Here is an 18,559-nt window from a genome sequence, read left to right on the forward strand (position 1 = left end):
GTCTGCCTTCTCCTCTTCCATCTCATGTTTAAGAATATTTGAATCCCAGTGAATGCTTTTGTCGTTGCTGGCGCTTTATTTTGACCTGGTGCATAATCTAGTGACAGTGCTCTGCCATTGGGAATATCACAGAAATTGACATCATGTAAATTGCTTGAAGTCCACTTGCACATTACTTCACCTCTTTGAGACCCAGTTTCTTCATCTTTAAAATGCAGATAATAAAAATCACCTACCTCAGGGGCTTGTTATGAGCAATTAATGAAATAATTGTGGAAAATAGCTAATATAGCACCTGACCTTTGGCTAAGTTTAGTCCTTACAGTTTTTCTGTATGATTGCTGAGATCTGTAATTTTTCAAAAACAAAAGTAATGTTCACCAAAAGTCATAGTTTAGCACTCAGGCGATTGGTATTTGTCAAAATTTGGATTATTCTGACTAATAGAATGAGTGGGGGGTTCCCCCCCGAATTTTCATGGAAGATATCAAATACATGAAGTGCTATCTCAATAAACTATGATACTAATTATTTATATTCTCAACACCCTACCAACTTCTTTTCCCATGTCAAAAATAATTATACTACGAAAGTTGTTGTTTTACCTAGTCTCCTTTATAACTGCAGTATCTTTTCTTTCCATTTAGCCATAATAATTATTAGAAAGGGGAATTATGTGTTGAGGTGGTGGAAGGAACAGAAAGAAAAAACAAAGTTGATTTCCATATTCCTAATTAACTTAAGATAGAGAAATAAAAGAACGGGGGAGGGGGGACGCACCCAGCATAGTAAGTTTAACTCTCCCTTGAGTCCTAGAAGAGCTCACTCCTCATAGATCAGGTACAGTAGTACTTCTTTTATCCCCCTGTCTCATTTTCTTTTGGAAGCACAAAAATATATGCTTAGCTCCAGGGGAGAACGGCTTTCCTCGAGCTGGCAACCCGCACAGCTGTCGGCTCCAATACATTTATTTCTACACCGATTTTAGAGAGAGAATTCTGTGTTTCTGGGATTGTGAGTGAGTAATTTCAAGTTTTCTTTCAAGACAGCTTTACAAGCCCCTCAACTCTGCGTAAATTCACAGTGGGTTTTCTTCTCCAAGTTTGCATAAGCCTGGTCTCCGAGCTATGGAATAGGGAATCAGGTACCAGAGGCTGTGTGTGTGTTTACACACGTGTGTGTGTTTTTCCTTAAACCTAACAAATCGGTATTACAGAATTAAAACCCAGGTGGAGACCACTAAAAGAATTAATTTTCAGAAAGTTTTCGTTGCATTTTCTTTATTTGATTATAAGGTATTTCCCTATGGCAATATATCTCACAATGACTTTTATTATAGTATGCTCTTCTTTATTTTATTCCTTACAGGTTCATTCTGGAATACTCAAAGCAAAATTAATTTATATAGCAATTCCCAATCCAGTTTTAAAAAATGACATCTATTTCCTTCTCTCCTCTCTCCCCCCTTCTAAGACTAAAATCAGGCTTATCATTTTAGTAAATGCTCTAGATTGGATTGACTCGGGATAGGATTACATGGAAGCATGATTCTAGGATCCATGAGTAGTGAAGTCATAGAAAATGTTTAGATTAACACTGCCAAACCATAAGCGCAAAATCAATAACAACGATGTTGAGAGACAAAGTCAGTTTGGATTTGATAGACATCTGCGCCTTTGCCTGCGCACCAGTTATTCTAAAAATTTTATGCCTGAAACCACCAAGAATCACCTTGCTCTTTCTAAGCTGCCGACAGTTTTTCTGTGTGGTTTCATTCATTTAGCCACAATAACCTTCACTCTGCTTCAAGGCTGCCCCGAGGCGTCCTATATCCAGCTTGTGTCAGGATGTCTTGAGGCAGCTTCTTAACACGAAGTCTTACAGCCTCCTGCAAACTTGGCAAAGACAGCTGCAGGTGAAGAGATCAAATGGCCAGCAGTAAGCGCTGAATTCTATCCCTTCTCCAAAAATGTGAGTGCCCTAGGCAGGAACCCAATTTGCTCCCCCTAGGGCCAACTTTGAACAAGTCCTTCCTTCCCTCTGTGTTTGAGTAGGAATGTTATTGACACCTCAGATTCTGCACTAGTGTCACCTCTCTCAGGAGGTAATATGCACTTATTAAAAACGACTGCAATTTATAACTACTGTAAGTCACTCAAAATTCTCCCTTACACGAAATCATCATATTGTATTAGGGCCGAGTGCAAAGTTTCCGTTTGCCTGCATTTTAATGAGTTGTATGAAGGAGAGTAAAGATGTTGCACGTGTAGGTTTAATTCTTTATTTTTAACTAGCATAGTTACATTGGAAAAATGTAAGCACCAAGGTTTCAGAACTCTGCAATTCAAGATGCTATATAAAATGTATTCTATTTAATGAGCTCTGCATTCCATTGACTGTTGAACTATACATCAATGGCATGCCCCTTCCTTTCAACATCCAAACTGTTTAGCTCCCACTAATAGGTACATTAAAAAAGAATCTTGCTACAAATATGAACGCAGACATCATAGCTACATGCATTTCTGCCTAGGCTCATACTTTTTTAAAAGCTCCTAAGAGAAATCTTCACAAAGATAAACTGTAACCCTTTTTGTGCAGTGTTTGCTAATGGAGAAAGACATCACGTGCGTTTTTTCCATGCGTTTTTTTCTGTACATAGCTGAACCAGAGCATCAGGATGGTATCAACTAGGAAGAAAAATAGAGGGAATTGGAATAATCACTATATCATTATGGGTGTAAACTATTGATAAATCGTTTAGCTTCCTGCATATTTTTGAATGCTTGCTGAAAAAGTGTGAAAATAACACTTAAAAATCATAAATTTAATCGTATAATGCTGTAACAGTGCTTTGAAAACAATGATTATTATTAAATAGAGGTTTATAAGTAAAGAAGGTTTGAAGTATTACAAAGGTAACCTAAACTCAGAGAAGCAGTTCAGAATCTTAAAAGAAGAATTTAGAAGGCACAGGTTTGTTTTTAATTTTTAGATTTCTTCTTGTTTCCAAATGATTTCTGTGTATTTTACTTTTTTATTAAGAAGGAGAAAGGTGAACTCCAGAGTAAGATTTACCTAAATGCTATCTCTTGAAGGGAAGAAGGAAGGAAGGAAGGAATGGAGGGAGGGAAGGAGGAGAGAAAGAAGGGGGAAGGAAATCATTCTGTTAATCATTCTGACATGTTCATTATTTTGTTTATATTAGAGAATTCTAAAATGATCTTGCTTTTATATTTTTAACATACTCATTAAAATACATCTTTCTAAATCAGTTTGGTAGGGGTTTTATAATGAGCAATCCTTAACCAGTCAATATGAATTGTTCATTACTATCATCTTGGTTGTACATCTTGAGAACATATTTAGGCAAATGCTAATACTCATAGTCAATCACAGAAAAAAATATGTATTTGTTCTTGGTTTGCTTCAAATGTTAGTTAAGTTTGCAAGTAGTTTCCAAATATTCTCATCTTTTCAAACAGATTAGGAACTTGTTTCACTCTGATCATCCACACTATATATTGGTTGTCCATTGTGGGCATTAAATAGAAAAGAAATATTTAACTTCTGTATTCGCTGAATAAAAGTAATTATCTTTTTATCCAGATTATCACAAAGTTATATCAGCTATACATCTGTATTGAAATACAACCCAAAACAGCATAGCAGAAGATTCATATTGAATTTTTTCACTTGGAAGTGCTGATACTCAAAGAATATATTTTGTGTAACTTTTAAACAAAACTGTCCTTCTTGTACAAGGTAAATGGATTCACCCATACTCATTTTTTCTCTCTCTCTCATACACACACACTCGTTTGCTTACTCATATAGTTTTAAAGCCTTTTGGTTTAGATAAATATTTCATACAAATGACAAATGAAAAGGTAATTAAAGATTCTTAGTGGTATGAAACGATTTAGATTTCATTTCCATAAAATCATACAAAAACTTCCATCATAGGAATAAAATATTTAAATTAAATCAAAGTGTGTGTGCTTATAAACCATTTTTTTTCTTCTATATTTCCACACATTGGCATAGGTTACTATATTTTGGACTTTGTGCTTTTTAGTAGAGGATCATACATTATTTTTTACAGAAGTTGTATTTTGGAATTTGAACAAATATTACAGTATGAACAAATACCATATGAGACAACTATAAATGTTAATGGATTTGCCAGTAACATGCATCATATTAAATGAGATTATTCCATAAATGGTGGAATCTTAGTTCTCTTAGAATTTAAAATAAGTGTAGATTTAGTCATTAGCATTAAACTCCTTTGCAACTATCATTTATTATTTTTGTTTATAAATACAGTCATATTGTTATTTTTAAGAAAAATAGTTGTTATACAAGTAACTCATGAAGCATATAAGCTAATGATTTCCTTTCATTTTGCATAAATTGGCTATGCAATTTTCTTACATAAACATAACCTTCATTGTAATTTGATACCCTTTCAAATGGCTTCTGCAGTCAAAAAAAAATAAAGCGAGAGAGAGAGAGAGCTTGAATTATATCATGTACGTTACTAATATTGGCTTCCCTGCAATGTTGAGTAAACAAAAAATAAAATGAAAACATCTGCAGAAAGCGATCCCAGTATGAAATATTGCCATAACATTTCATACCCATCAGAATCACTGTTTACTTTCAATATTAAGACCTATAGTTAGGTAAGACCACTGGCTGAAAATTAAAAGCAAATCTATGGAAAATTGTGGCCGAGGGATGTGTAGGCTACATCTGAACATTTGTTAAATAAATAATGAAACGGAAGAAAGAAACCAAACCCTTTCAGAAAGGATTTTCTTTATGTCCCAGTGCCCAGACAAATTGGCTGCTTTTCTCACCATTGAACTATTTTGACTCTCCCCAGCGTAGCCAAGGGTGAGGTGGGGCTCATCACACAAGGTCCTGCTCATTTGCTTAGGCAATGACTGCCAGAACTCGAGTCGTTGTTTTCAAAGAGCTTGGATAGTCCTTTAGCAGGAAAGTCGATTTCATATAACCCAATTCCATGTGTTTTGTAAAGTACTACTCATTTTGGCTTTTTGGTCTTCTTTTCTCACAGTAAAAGTGCTATAAAACCTGTTCCAATTCACACTGCAATTTGATGAATTGCCTTCTCAGGATTTCATTATAAATGTGTTTTAAAGTGCTACTGCAGGGGCTGAGGTGTTTTGAAATAACAAATAGGTACAAGGCAAATGAAAAGCTGAACATCGAAATGACTTGGGTTCTCAGTGTAGCAGGGAGCGGTACCTCTAATTCCTTAGAGCATTTGTTTATTGCTTTATTACTATTAGGGTTATTTCATTATTAATATAAAATCAAGTGCTTCTGCACTGGAGAAGAGAGTATATGACAGGCTTGTCCTGTGAGCAAACCACAGAATTGAGTAAAGTCCGGTTTGTGATTAACAGAAATGAGACATGGCATCTTCTAGCTCTGTGGGGAAGGTGGGGTAAACTTAGTGAGCTATGTAACTTTATTATTTTGTAATAGTTTCTTTTTTTTTAATTTTTTATTGTTATGTTAATCACCATATATTACATAATTTGTTTTGTTGTAGTGTTCCATGATTCATTGTTTGTTCATAACACCCAGTGCTCCATGCAGAACGTGCCCTCTTTAATACCCATCACCAGGCTAACCCATCCCCCTACCCTCCTCCCCTCTAGAAACCTCAGTTTGTTTTCAGAGTCCATCATCTCTCCTGGTTCGTCCCCCCTCTGACTTACTCCCCTTCATTCTTCCTCTCCTGCTATCTTCTTCTTTTTCTTTTTTCTTAAAATATGTTGCGTTATTTGTTTCAGTTTCCTATTCTTTTTAAGATTTTATTTATTTATTTGAGACAGAGAGAGACAGAGCAGAAAAGAGAGCATGAGCCACAGGGTGGGGCGGGGGAGGAACAGAGGAAGAGGGAGAAGCCGGCTCCCAGCTCAGTGGGGAGCCCGAGGCAGGGCTGGATACCAGGACCCCATATCATGACCTGAGCTGAAGGCAGATGCTCAACCAACTGAGCCACCCAGGTGCCCCCATAATCATTTCTTTTAAGGATTTAAAAGTTCATTTTATATGGCGAATCCATAAGAGTATAAATATACAGCAAATCTGTGTGAGATCGTTTTATTTTCCGTCTTCAAGTCGGACTTGCCAAGGTTTATTTTATGTTCCTGATTCCCCCCAGCTCACTGGTTTTCCTGGTACACACGTTTAAATGACATCTGAGGTGTTAAAATATAGAATCATCCATCTGCATAAGACCTTAGAGTTAATCTAACCAACAGAATGAGTCTCTCATTCAGCATCACACAGGTTGAAAGTTGTAAGACTGTTTACTACTTCAAATTAATTACCATCAAAAACTTTTCATGCTCCTGAAATGTTACCTTTCAACTTAAATGGTTTCCAAAAGTTTACTTTTTTTTTTTTCTGTAATGGTGTTTTAATGCTTTTGGAGCCCCAGTCAGTTATTAAAATCAGATTGGCTATATAAAACGAAACAAGCCATTTGACATGGATTTTAATTTGACTGACTTTATTGCTAAGCTGAGCTGGAAACACTGATTGATCTATGGCGAGATAGGTCCTCTGTGTGCTGATCTGCATATAGCACATCCCATCCATGGAGCCAGGACTTGGGGTACTGTGTGTGGGGGTCTAACGGGCATCACTGCTGAAGGTGACAGAAGAGTTGTATGTAGGAGACTGGTAGTTTCCTTAGGACTCCTTGTAACTTGAGTGCAGCCGATTGTAAAGGAGTCAGTTTCTCACCCTTTATGTCACTTTTGGTTTAGGAGAGATCTAAAACCAGGCCTCAGGATAGAATGAGCCTTCTTAAATTGTTGCTGAACATATAAAGCAATGAATTCATTAACACCTTTATTTCTGGAACAAGGATTCTGAGTAGTTCATATCAAATAAAATTTTAGTCTTAAGGGCAGACATACATTGATAATTTGTGCCCTCCCTTCTTTTCCTTTTCTTTCTTCTTCTGAATAAGGACACCAAATAAAGCTTAAACTAAAATTAAGGAGTGTGTATTCACCGTCCAAAGTACTTTCTTTTCATCATATCAATTTGTCTTTTTTTAAGAAAGTTCAAAATCATTTCAATCCTGATGATTATTATATAAAGGCCAGTTAGAAGTGATAGCTCCTAGTCTTGGACTTACTGGGGATCAACAGTATTTTAAAACAAATATTGGTTTGTGTTTTTTTCCCACAGTCTGTCTGGTTTCCATTCATTTGTCCATTCAGTAAATGCTTATGGAAAGATGTCCATGAACCAGACACTCTTCCAAAGGCTGGTATACAGTGAAGAACCCAGCAGATACAGACTTGCCCTCGGCCTGTCAAAGAGTAGTATTATGGTTAAAGGGATGAGCCAAAAACTAGAATATATTTTTTGCAATCAAGATGGGACAAAGAATACATCAACTAAGGTATTCAGTGTCACTTAGATCTCTAGAAGAAGTATTTACTTTTATCATGACCCATTATCTTTTCTGTAATGATTTTTAATATCGAGAACATATCTAAAATACAGGTTTTATTGAAAAATAAGCTGTAGAATGTTCTGACAGAGTGAAGTGCCAGGTTAAAAAAAAAAAAATTTCCAAACTCCAACATTTTCAGTTATCACACTGCTATAATTAATCTCTGATTCTGTACGTTATCCAAATGATCACAAGCTACATGCCCCTACTTGGGAAGATGAAACTTAGTTTAATTCAGAAATTTCTCAATCTCTATGGTGGCATTGCATATCTTAGCAGACATATTTTTTATCTTATCCCAAATCTATTAACAAAGTCTATTAAGTGACAGAGCTCTATCAGCAAGTTATATTGTATTCCATTTATTTTTTTATGGTTAGTCAAATAATTCCGAATGGCATAGTTTAAAGACAAAAAGCTCATCAACATATGCTTAAATGTCAGTGTGACAAGTCACTACACTATCCATGAATTATAAGAGCCCTATTAACAATTAACATAATATGCAACTGTTGTTATATACAAGTAGATAGACTTTCTTAACCAAGGTAATTTGCAGATATATGTAAAATTAACACTTTTAAACCCAATGCTATAAAATGCACTACAGTAGAATATTTTCAATCTTCAAAGTTAATATAGAAGTTCTGTAGTTAAGAAAGTACCTGAAAATGTATGAGTTTTTTAATGGGAAATCTGTCTTTTGTCAATTTCATCAGGTTCTATGCTGAAAGAGTTTACTTCTGAAACATTTTTAATCCTGCATAGCCTTCTATAAAACAAATACTGGTATAAAACAAAGTCTAGAGAGACCAAATAGGTTCCTGAAGTTTTTAGTATAGATTAAAGAACATTGGCCAGTCAAAATATTTAGGCTGGGCCCAATTGTAAACAATGCAGTGACTCATAGACATAATATACACCAGCTAACTCACACACAAATTCATAGGCCTTTGCTGATGCTACAGATTTACCAAGTCCAAGATCTATAGAGCTGTAGAAGTGACTTTCATTCTAGTTTCTATTTTCATATACTGTGTACTATAAACTGCTTCGGGGCAGGCACACAAAGCCTTGTGTAGCTAATATTTCTTCATTAATATTATTACTATATATTCAGGCTCTCCTTGCAAACATTAAGAATAACGAAGTAATACTTACATAACATATTTTTGCATTTCCAGATTATCTTTGACCATTCTACAACATGGAAGGAAGGATCGTTCCTTAAAAAAACCTTCTCACAAAAGTGAATTTGAATGGACTTACAAATATGTGTAGTTACATCAAATGAAATCAACTATTTCATGGAATTCATTGTACTATCTAGCAAACATCCCCAAATGACCAACAATCAAATAGGGATATTTTGGTGAGCCTCCTAATTTATTTCACTGTGATTTACTATACATAATAAAGTAATCAAGACCATTAGTGTTGGATTGTTTATATATTTCAAAGATTTCAGGAAAGTTAAGTGCGGCACAGTGGCTCATCTGTTACAACATCTCAAACTCCCATTGCATTTCAGAACATTCTCTCCTAGAGCCCAGCATGCTCGGCTTGGATATTAAACACCCCACATATCATATGACCTATTACCTGAAAATAACTTGCAATGAGTTTAAAGCATAAAACCAGTAAGATTTGGTGTAGAAGGAATACTATCCTTTACTACAAAGCTTGCATATTGTCTGTAAACACTTTTCGCTCCCATACATTCTACTAACTGCTTCAAACAACACTTAGTAGAAATCTAGCTGAACATCAGTGTTTAATTTTCCCCATGCTACATTTCAGACTCTTTCTCACTGAGGTTCAGCTGCTGGGAGTTTGAAAGGAATATGAGATTTTTTATTGTCTTGTATTGGAGAATGGAGGCCACAGGATTTTGATGTGACCTATGAACTCCCATCAGACTAAAGGTGTACAAGCTCCCCTTGTGGCCAAAAGCACTCTCTGCTGTACATGGCTGGCTTTGCTATTCCTATAGTTTTAATAAAGCCAGAGCCAAATCAAGGGATATTTTAAGGTGTATTTTCCTGGTAACTACTCTAAGTGTTTTAGGTATCCTAATAAAACAAAATGTTCTCATCTCATCTGCAAATCGACATTGCATTTGGTAAGTGACTACTTCCCCCCCATCAAGTCTATGATAATGGTCTAATATTCTATGGGAGTGAAAAATGTCATAGTTTGCCATTAGTTTGAGTGGGTTTTTAATTTCCCTACCTCACCAATTATTTGCTTTCTGAGGTGTAACAATTTTTCCTTAACTTTTTTCAGTTGTGTTGCTTTAATTCTCCCTGAAAGACTTTCAGTATTTTATGAACCTTCACATTTTGACCTGTAAGTCATCAATCTTACAAGCTTTAATTTGGGGAAAAAATGACAAAGAACTGAAAACTGACTTTCTGAATCAAAATTGCTCTCTTAACATATATTTTTAAAGAGGAAAATTACTATGACAGGTTGATTGCAATTTAAAACATCATCTTTGGTGGATTACAAGTATTTTAAGGTTCATAACTTCCATAATCATTACTTTTCTGACTATAAAAATGCTTCAAATTTAATTTAAAATAACATCTGTATTAATTTTTATCATTTAGAATGAAAGATGATTGTTTCTAGAGCTTGTAATTCTCTGAAGTGTTGCATATCAAATTGTGCTCTCTACAGAATTTAAATCATAAAATAAAATGTGCATGGTTTTCTCCTGCAGGAATTTTATTTGAATCAAGCCCATCTTTAATTCTTGTCAGAATGCACCATTAATAATTTATTAACATTTATTGTCATTTATATCTTACACCTTAATACACCTTAAGCTGTTTTAATATGTATAAATTATAATTTGAATATTATTTTATACAACTTCTCTAGTACTTGAATCATTTGTTACAAACTTGAATAATCACCTCATTGTGCTGGGCATTGTGGGATACCACTTGCAGGACGAGGGTTTAATTTGGAGAAACTGAAGTCAAACTGTTAAGTGTATAATTATGGTGGGATGTGCCATTCTACTATTCGATGTCTGCTCATTTGCTTTAATTAAAACATGTTAGTGTTTGAAGTCTTTTTGGGCTGCTAGAATGAATATTTAGGGGTGTGTTTCTGAGTGATTTTAGTTTCAAATCCACAGAATGTATAAAATGGAACGCATTCATTGCACTCAGTGTTGACAATAGCTTTTGCAAGAGAAGAATCTTTGGGTCAAAGTTAATTTCAAAAGGTTATAGTGTTGTCAATTCTACAAAATTGGGAAATGGAAATGTATATTAAATGTATGACATTTTGTCAACTTTTAAAATGGCAAATGGTTAACTATAGAATGAGTGCAAATAATATTTTCTCCCTCTTTTGACGTGACACTCCAAGACATCAGAATACCATTCAAACAGGGGGAGGTTAAGAAATTATTTTTGTAATCTATTCCTACATGACAGAAAATACTCTCTATTCAATGTATTTCAAGCCTGAAGGATTTGTCATATGGAAAATAATACGAATATGTACATGTGTATGTATTTATTGCATCAGTCTATGTGTGGTATATATACACGTATATATGTATATATATTTTCCGTACTATTTTCTGCATACACACACGCATCTGTGCATGCGTACACACACACACACACACACACACACACAATATTCTGAATTCCTTTTGAATGCTTACTGCATGTTACTTACATAATTAGGACCATCTGCTCTGTTATTACCTACTTCTTGTGGCGTTCTGTGATAGGATTGCAAATCACTGAGCAGCCTCTTAGAAAAATAAGTATGCACTGCACTTCTAAAAGATCTTCAGAAATATTGCATGGATATTATATGAAAACCTGAAGAAGTAATGGATCACTGAATTCTAATTTCAAAAATCCTTTGATTGGTAAATATTGTCCAACTTTTTCATTTATAAAGGATGCTTCTTTTCAAAACTAAGGAGAAATTTAGAGGGAGCTTGAGATGCAAATCACCATGTCTTAAGAGGTACAAAGTTAAAGAACAATAGGATCATGGTGGCATAGTTAAAACATCCAATAATGAAATTATCCTTATTACACTTTCTTAAAAAGGCAAGGCACTGATTCTGAGCTGACAAGATTTTAGAATTAAATATTAGACTGCAAACTAAATAAATTCCTTCATTGTTGCCTTTCAAATAAATTAGTCATTATTAAAAATTTAGATTGTTATGATTCTGAACTTATTTCTTTTTTAAAATATGTAAGTTTGAAAGTTGTTTGCAAGGCTATTTTTTTAAAAGATTTTATTTATTTGACATAGAGAGACAGCGAGAGAAGGAACACAGGCAAGGGAAGGGGAGAGGGAGAAGCAGGCTTTCCTTGGAGGAGGGAGCCCGATGTGGGGCTCAATCCCAGGACCCTGGGTTCATGACCGGAGCCGAAGGCAGATGCTTAACTACTGAGCCACCCAGGTGCCCCATTGTAGGGCTATTTTTAAAACCATTCAAGGAACAATAGAACTTTCAACCTTGGTTTAACTTGCTTTTTTTTTCTTTTTACTTTTTCCAGATCTTAGTATTCTTTTTTCTTTTTTTAAATGTATTTTCTTTGTTTATTAATTTATTTGAGAGAGAAAAAGAGACAGAGGGAGAGAGAGCACAAGCAGGGGGAGCAGCAGGCAAAGGGAGGAGAAGCAGGCTCCCCGCTGAGTCTAAGATATATACTCCTTAGTCATGCGGTTTGTCATATTGCTCTATGCCTTTTGTAAAATGATCTGAAAGGTCATCATTAGAAACCATAATTTTATTTTATTTTTTTAACTTTTTAGAAGATTTTATCTATTTATTTGAAAGAGAGAGAGAGCACCGAGGGAGAGTGAGAGGGAGAAGCACGCTTCCTGCCAAGCAGGGAGCCGGAGGCAGGACCAGATCCCAGGACCCCGGGATCACGACCTGAGCCCAAGGCAGACGCTGAGCCAACTAAGCCACCTAGGGGACCCCGGAATTTCTATTTTAAATATTTACTAATTATCAATCTTTAAGGTAACATTACAGAACCAGAAGCACATGCAGTAAGGCAAATTCTTATTGTCTCAGGTATGAGGGGCCAGTTTGCCCTGTCCAGTTCCTTACTCACAGACTACACTCAGATCCTTGCCTGACATCTTGCCTATGCCAAATGCCAGGCTCAAGCAGGGCCACTGCAAAATGTAAATCTGTCAAAATTGTTTCATGATATTTATTAAACTACACACATATCACTCACTTGTATAAGATGAACGAAAGAACACAAGTGAATCTATTTTCTAAAAAAAAAAAGAAAAGAAAATCTTATCTAATAATTACCTTAGATCAAGAATAATAGGATTGAGATGCTGATCTAACTTTCATCCCAGAAAGAGGGGCCAGCCATGTTTCTCTCTACTCGGACCATTCTGCAATCCCCTTGTTTGTCAGTGCTGTTGATCCACTTTTAAGCACAATACTAACAGTACTATGAAATTAATGCCAGATTTATGGGTATGTTGGTGAAAAGGAAAGTAAAATAGGAGAAAATGCATCTGTAGAAAACCTGCGTTCAGTCAAGTGTTTCTTTGGTTAACCGCAAACATTGAATTGCTTCATCTTCTCAGCATTTCCCTTCTCTGTGCTCTTCTCACTAGGAGTCATGGCCTATAGGAAGAAGGAGTTGTGTTTCTTAAGAACTGATGAAAAAGAGATGAAGGAATTTGGGGGGAAAATATGTGTTATGTAAAGAATGGATTGCCATTTTCTTTCAACTTTGAAACTTCAAAGCAATGCATGGATCTCTTTCCATCATTCTTCCCCTCCCTTTGAATGCATACAGTGGACACTATTCCACAGCAACTAGATTTTGTCACAGCTATAGAACAGTTATTGAAAACTTTACCATAAATGCTCTTCAAAAGTCACATTTAAATTCTGTGGATCAATACTCAGTATTTCCTCTGAAATTTGATTTGACTAGATATTGGTAAAAACTCGGTGATTTGGACTTTTTTTAATAGTTATTTTTGGAAGATAATACTTAGGGACGAAATCTGTAGTCTGTTTATGAGTCTACAAGTTTCATAAGAAATGATTAAGGAGTAAATAAATACATTTCAGAATTTATTTAGTTCACAGAGATCCACTCTTTATTTTTGCTTTTGTAGACAGTGCTAATTAGTAGAGATTAATTTTGTTGAGATGGGGCACTGAATTACTTTCAAAACATATTTGGCAACTAGATATTCTTATTCAATGCAATGCAGTTGCAGAACATTTATAAGAAACATTGCAGCTTCTTTGTGATAGTACAACATATATTTCTTAAACTGTGGCTGCATTTTGAAAACGGCAGGAACATGGACCTGACCACTTTCTGAATGTGAAGGTAGAGGAATTAATTCCTACATTTGGGAAGACATTTGCTATTGGAAAGTTGTTAAAGTGGAACCTCTTAACCATTCTCTGCTCCATGTCCTTGAGGAACAACTTTTATCTGTTAATACTTAGTTAGACCTAATTTTTAAACAGAGTTTATATGTTGGTCTGATTTGGCATGAGTTGAAATAATTTGGGACAGAGATAATTTTACTGACTTAAGTGTAATAGAATTGTCCTTGAAGGTATGTTATTTTAAGTGCATTTGCACTGGGTTTATGTATGCCTCTCTGGGTTTGTGCCTGCCTCTCTCCACATATTGTAAAGATAGGCTGGGACCCCTGGGTGGCTCAGTTGGTTAAGCGTCTGCCTTTGGCTCAGGTCATGATCCCAGGGTCCTGGGATCAAGTTCTGCATCGGGCTCCCTGCTCAGAGTGGAGCCTGCTTCTCCCTCTGTATGCTCCTCCCCCTGTTTGTGCTCACTTGCTGCTCTCTCTCCCTCTCTCTGGCAAATAAATAAATAAATCTTAAAAAAAAAAAGATAGGCATCATATCTTAGTTCCATGTTACTTCATTTAAAAAAAAAATATGACTCCAAAACTTAGTTTCTTGTGTCGAGTCTGGACACAGCTTAACTCTGTAATTCAGGCTCAGGGTTTGTTATGAGACTGTGAGTGAAGTGTTAATTGAAGTTGCAGTGAGATCAAGGTTAGAGTACGGGCGGGTCCTCTTCCAAGCTCTCACTTGTGAGTACTGACAATCTTCAGGTTCTTACTCCCCAGCAGCTAGAGGTCATGTCTTGCCATGCACGTCTTGCCATAGGGCTACGTCCAACATGGCAGCTGGCTTCACCAAGAGGGAAGCTTGATTTGATTAGATTGAGAAAGGAAGAGTGCGAGAGCCCAAGATGGAAGCCAGGGTCTTTTTATAACCTAATCTCAGGAGGACATCCCACATTTTCTTCCTTGGAAGTGAGTGATTACGTCCGGCCCCTCGTGAAGGGGAGGAGATTACATAACACATGAGTATCAGGAGGTGGGATCTCTGGGTGTATCTAGAGACTGCTTACCCCACATGATCAAAACTTACTGGAAAGGGATTAAATTTTTAGAAACATCTTAAATTTATTGAAACAGTAATATACTTCAGTAAACATAAGTCAATCTCTGAACACAAATCAATCTCTTATTTCCTTCTACTAATTAATTATTTGATAGTAAGAAAATACTTTCACATCTTTGAATCCTAGCTACTTGTCCATTTCTTGTTTATGTAATAAGATGTTAATTGTCATATATAACTCATTTTTAAATATTATGTTGTTTGGGTCATATCAGTTTCAATCATAATTTTTTTTCAGTATCCATATTTAAATGGTTTATTACATTTACTTGTACAATTTATCCTTTCGTTATACATGTAAAGGTATCTTGCTGAGTTTAGAGTAAGGATGCCTTGATTTGAACACCAGTGTTACCAGTTGCTACCTGGGTGCTAGTTACTTAGCATGCTATACACTTTGAGAAGTGTTAATCATTGATTAAGCTCTCAGTTAAGGAATCTATTTTTATTATTTGTGGAAATTATAGAAGTCGTTGTTGTATTCATAATATTAGTAGTACTTGGGGAAATAATTTGAAATGATATAAACTGCCAGTATTCCATTAATAAATAGGACATTCAATTTTTAAAAAGAAAGAAGACAAAGGCTCCCACATACCGAATAGTTTATTAATGAGTTTCTTTAAATAATTTTGACCTTTTCTCCCAGAAAATAAGTTTATATGGTACAAAAGAAGATACCACATAAGATATTGCTTTTATGACAGTTAACTGTCAAACAAAACAAAGGCCAACTTGGGTGACAAAATTCAGCTACAAAGCCTCTTATATAGGAATGAAGGCTGTAAACTGAAATGCACTGCTCAGGAGACCCATCCTATGGAAAACCTGTGATAGGGAGCTAATAAAATTCCTCTCCATGGGGCTGAGTCTGTAACATCTATGTTAGCTGAGTGATACCTTAGAGGGAAAACAGAGGAAAGGAAATTTTATTTTTAGCTTTGATGACATTTAATGAGAAGTTGGTGGTATTTTATATCAGATCTAATTGCATTTAATTGATTTATTTTACTCTTCAACATGAGCAATGTCTGAAGGGGCTGGGATCTTCTGAAAACTTTGACTTGGCTATTGTTGATTTAAAAAAACACATGTTTATAATATTTCAGCTGACAAAAGGATACATTCACATAAGAAATTACTTTTTTATGGAGCGCCTGGCTGGCTCAGTGGGAGGAGCATGCGACTCTTGATCTCAGGGTTGTGAGTTTGAGCCCCACATTGGGTATATAGATGACTTAAATAAATTAAACTTAAAAAAAAAGAAATTGTTTTTTTTTAAACTAACAGTTTAACTATTTTACTACTAAAATATGAAATTGCAAATTTCATGTCCTATCTTTTTTTTTTTTGTAATAATTCATTTCATCTGTTTCATGAAACCTGTGAAAACCCCCTCTGGTTGTCTCAATGGGCTGTCTACCTAAGTGTCTATAGTGAGTACAACTGCAGTAATCTATAGTGAAAGGAACTCCTTCAGAGTTGGGGCTTTACCGTAGTGTAATAAGAAGTTGTAAGTCTGGAAAGACAGTTTTCACCAGCATATCTTTTTAAATGCTTCAGCATTTCCACAGCACAGTCAATCAATTTATTCCCTATCTGCATTTAATCTAGGCCACATTTGGATTTATTTTTGGAGTAAATCTGACATTTTTACCTGCTTTTTCTTTGCTTCTCAAATCTAATTAAATACATAAAGAATATTAGCTTTTGTTGATGAAATGACTCTGTGCATTATTGCCTAATAAATGAAGACAATGTAGCCAATGTACTGAGAATTCAAATTAACACTGTCATTAAAGCAAAGGTCTAAAGCAAGGGAATTTGTCTTCTTTCACTGAGAAATAATTGAAAGAGCCTGAAAAAAAGTAGTTCACAGACAAATGGGTACAGTATTTACCTGAATAAAAATGGGATCCTATTCAGCATTACTTCATCAACTATCTCTAACAATTTTTATACCTTTATTGCTGTTGAATTGCTTGTCTCTGTGGGTGTGTTTTACAGATTTTATGGTTAAATAAGCACATAGTCATTACTGAGATATACAGAGTTGTGAATTGGACCATTTCATAGTTAGGAGTAACTTTAGAACTGATTGTTAATAGAAATATTACTTCTTATCAGTCACCTTGAGAGTCTAATGGATATAAGTGTCACTTAGGGGAGAGAGGGCTTGCTATTGTTTTCCATCCTTGTCAATATCCCAACTTTCACACACCACCATGAGCATAATGCACCTTGCCGCGGGACTCTCCATACTTAAAGTGTCAGTATTTCTCTCTTGAGGTCTTAAACAGATTTTTTTCTTTTTTAAATCCAACTTTCTATCTGGCTAAAGATCAAGACTACTATGAAAAACTTGACAGGTCAGACTTAGGTTAGGAGTTTATAATCTCATTATATCTAAAATAATCTTCCAAAATTAATCTAGGTTGACTAAGGAACTGTACTGTCCTTGTCAAATACTTCCTTGCCACCCTCTAGACTCTTGGATTTTCTGTGGTATTGTAACTGACCCATCCAGGTCATGATCATTGCTGTCTGGCCACCGTGCCTGTGTAGTGGGATGCTACCAGCCCTTTCCAGGTGCCACTGTTAAACCAATAGAACATTACAGTAACATCCCACTAAGATAATGTCTCAAAAGCTGAGTCTTAAAGTATGAGTTTGGGAGTTTACCTAGAATGCTTCAATTTATCCTTTGGTTATAACAGCTCATAAAAAATTTGGAAAAATTACATATCAGAATATGAAGTATGATATTTTGGATTGATTCACTCAATCTGACCCCTAGCTGTATTTTTCTATTTTAACATAAGATTTTAATTTTGTTTGGAATTTCCTGCTCATGTGGGCTTCATGCGTAAATTATTCTCTTAGGGATGCTTGGAATACTACATTAAATTTTGTATAATACAGAGATTTTCCTAAGATATGAAGAATCTAATATACTAGAACAAAATTGCATTATATATATTTCATACTGACTAAATTGTGTCACATATATTTTAATTGACTAAATTATTATCATTAATATATCACTGTACCATTGACAAAACATTTCATCAATTATCTAAAGGATGATGATGATGATGATCATGATCATGATCATAATGATAGTCTCCTGTCTCATCACAGGAACCAAAGCATGCATGGAAATTAATTTCTTTTATGGTGATAATCAGGCAGTACATTTAATCTGCATAGTCTTCTTCCAGATTTGGGAACTTATTACTTTGTTCCCAAATGTAGCAGAAGATATTATAGAAATTTCCCATGTCACTAAGAAAATCACAATCTATCACTATTTATTTTACCCACAAACTCTTTGTAATTCCAGTGGCAAATATGTAATGAAGGTATAATAGCCTGAAAAGATACTGCTGTTTTGTAGCACTGATTAAAGCACACTAATTCCACCCTTGTTGAACCTTTGAACAGCTATCTAAACAGATGAAGGGAGGTATTATCATCATGCTATAGAAATGATGCTGAGGTCTAGGAGGGCCAGTGCCCAAGAGAAAGTGCTTGGCTCCTTGCAGAGCCAGGACGGG

This window comes from Eumetopias jubatus, unplaced genomic scaffold (genome assembly GCF_037043125.1).
Source record: "Eumetopias jubatus isolate StellerSeaLion01/CBP00866 unplaced genomic scaffold, mEumJub1_p1.0 scaffold_2, whole genome shotgun sequence".
NCBI lineage: Eukaryota > Metazoa > Chordata > Mammalia > Carnivora > Otariidae > Eumetopias > Eumetopias jubatus.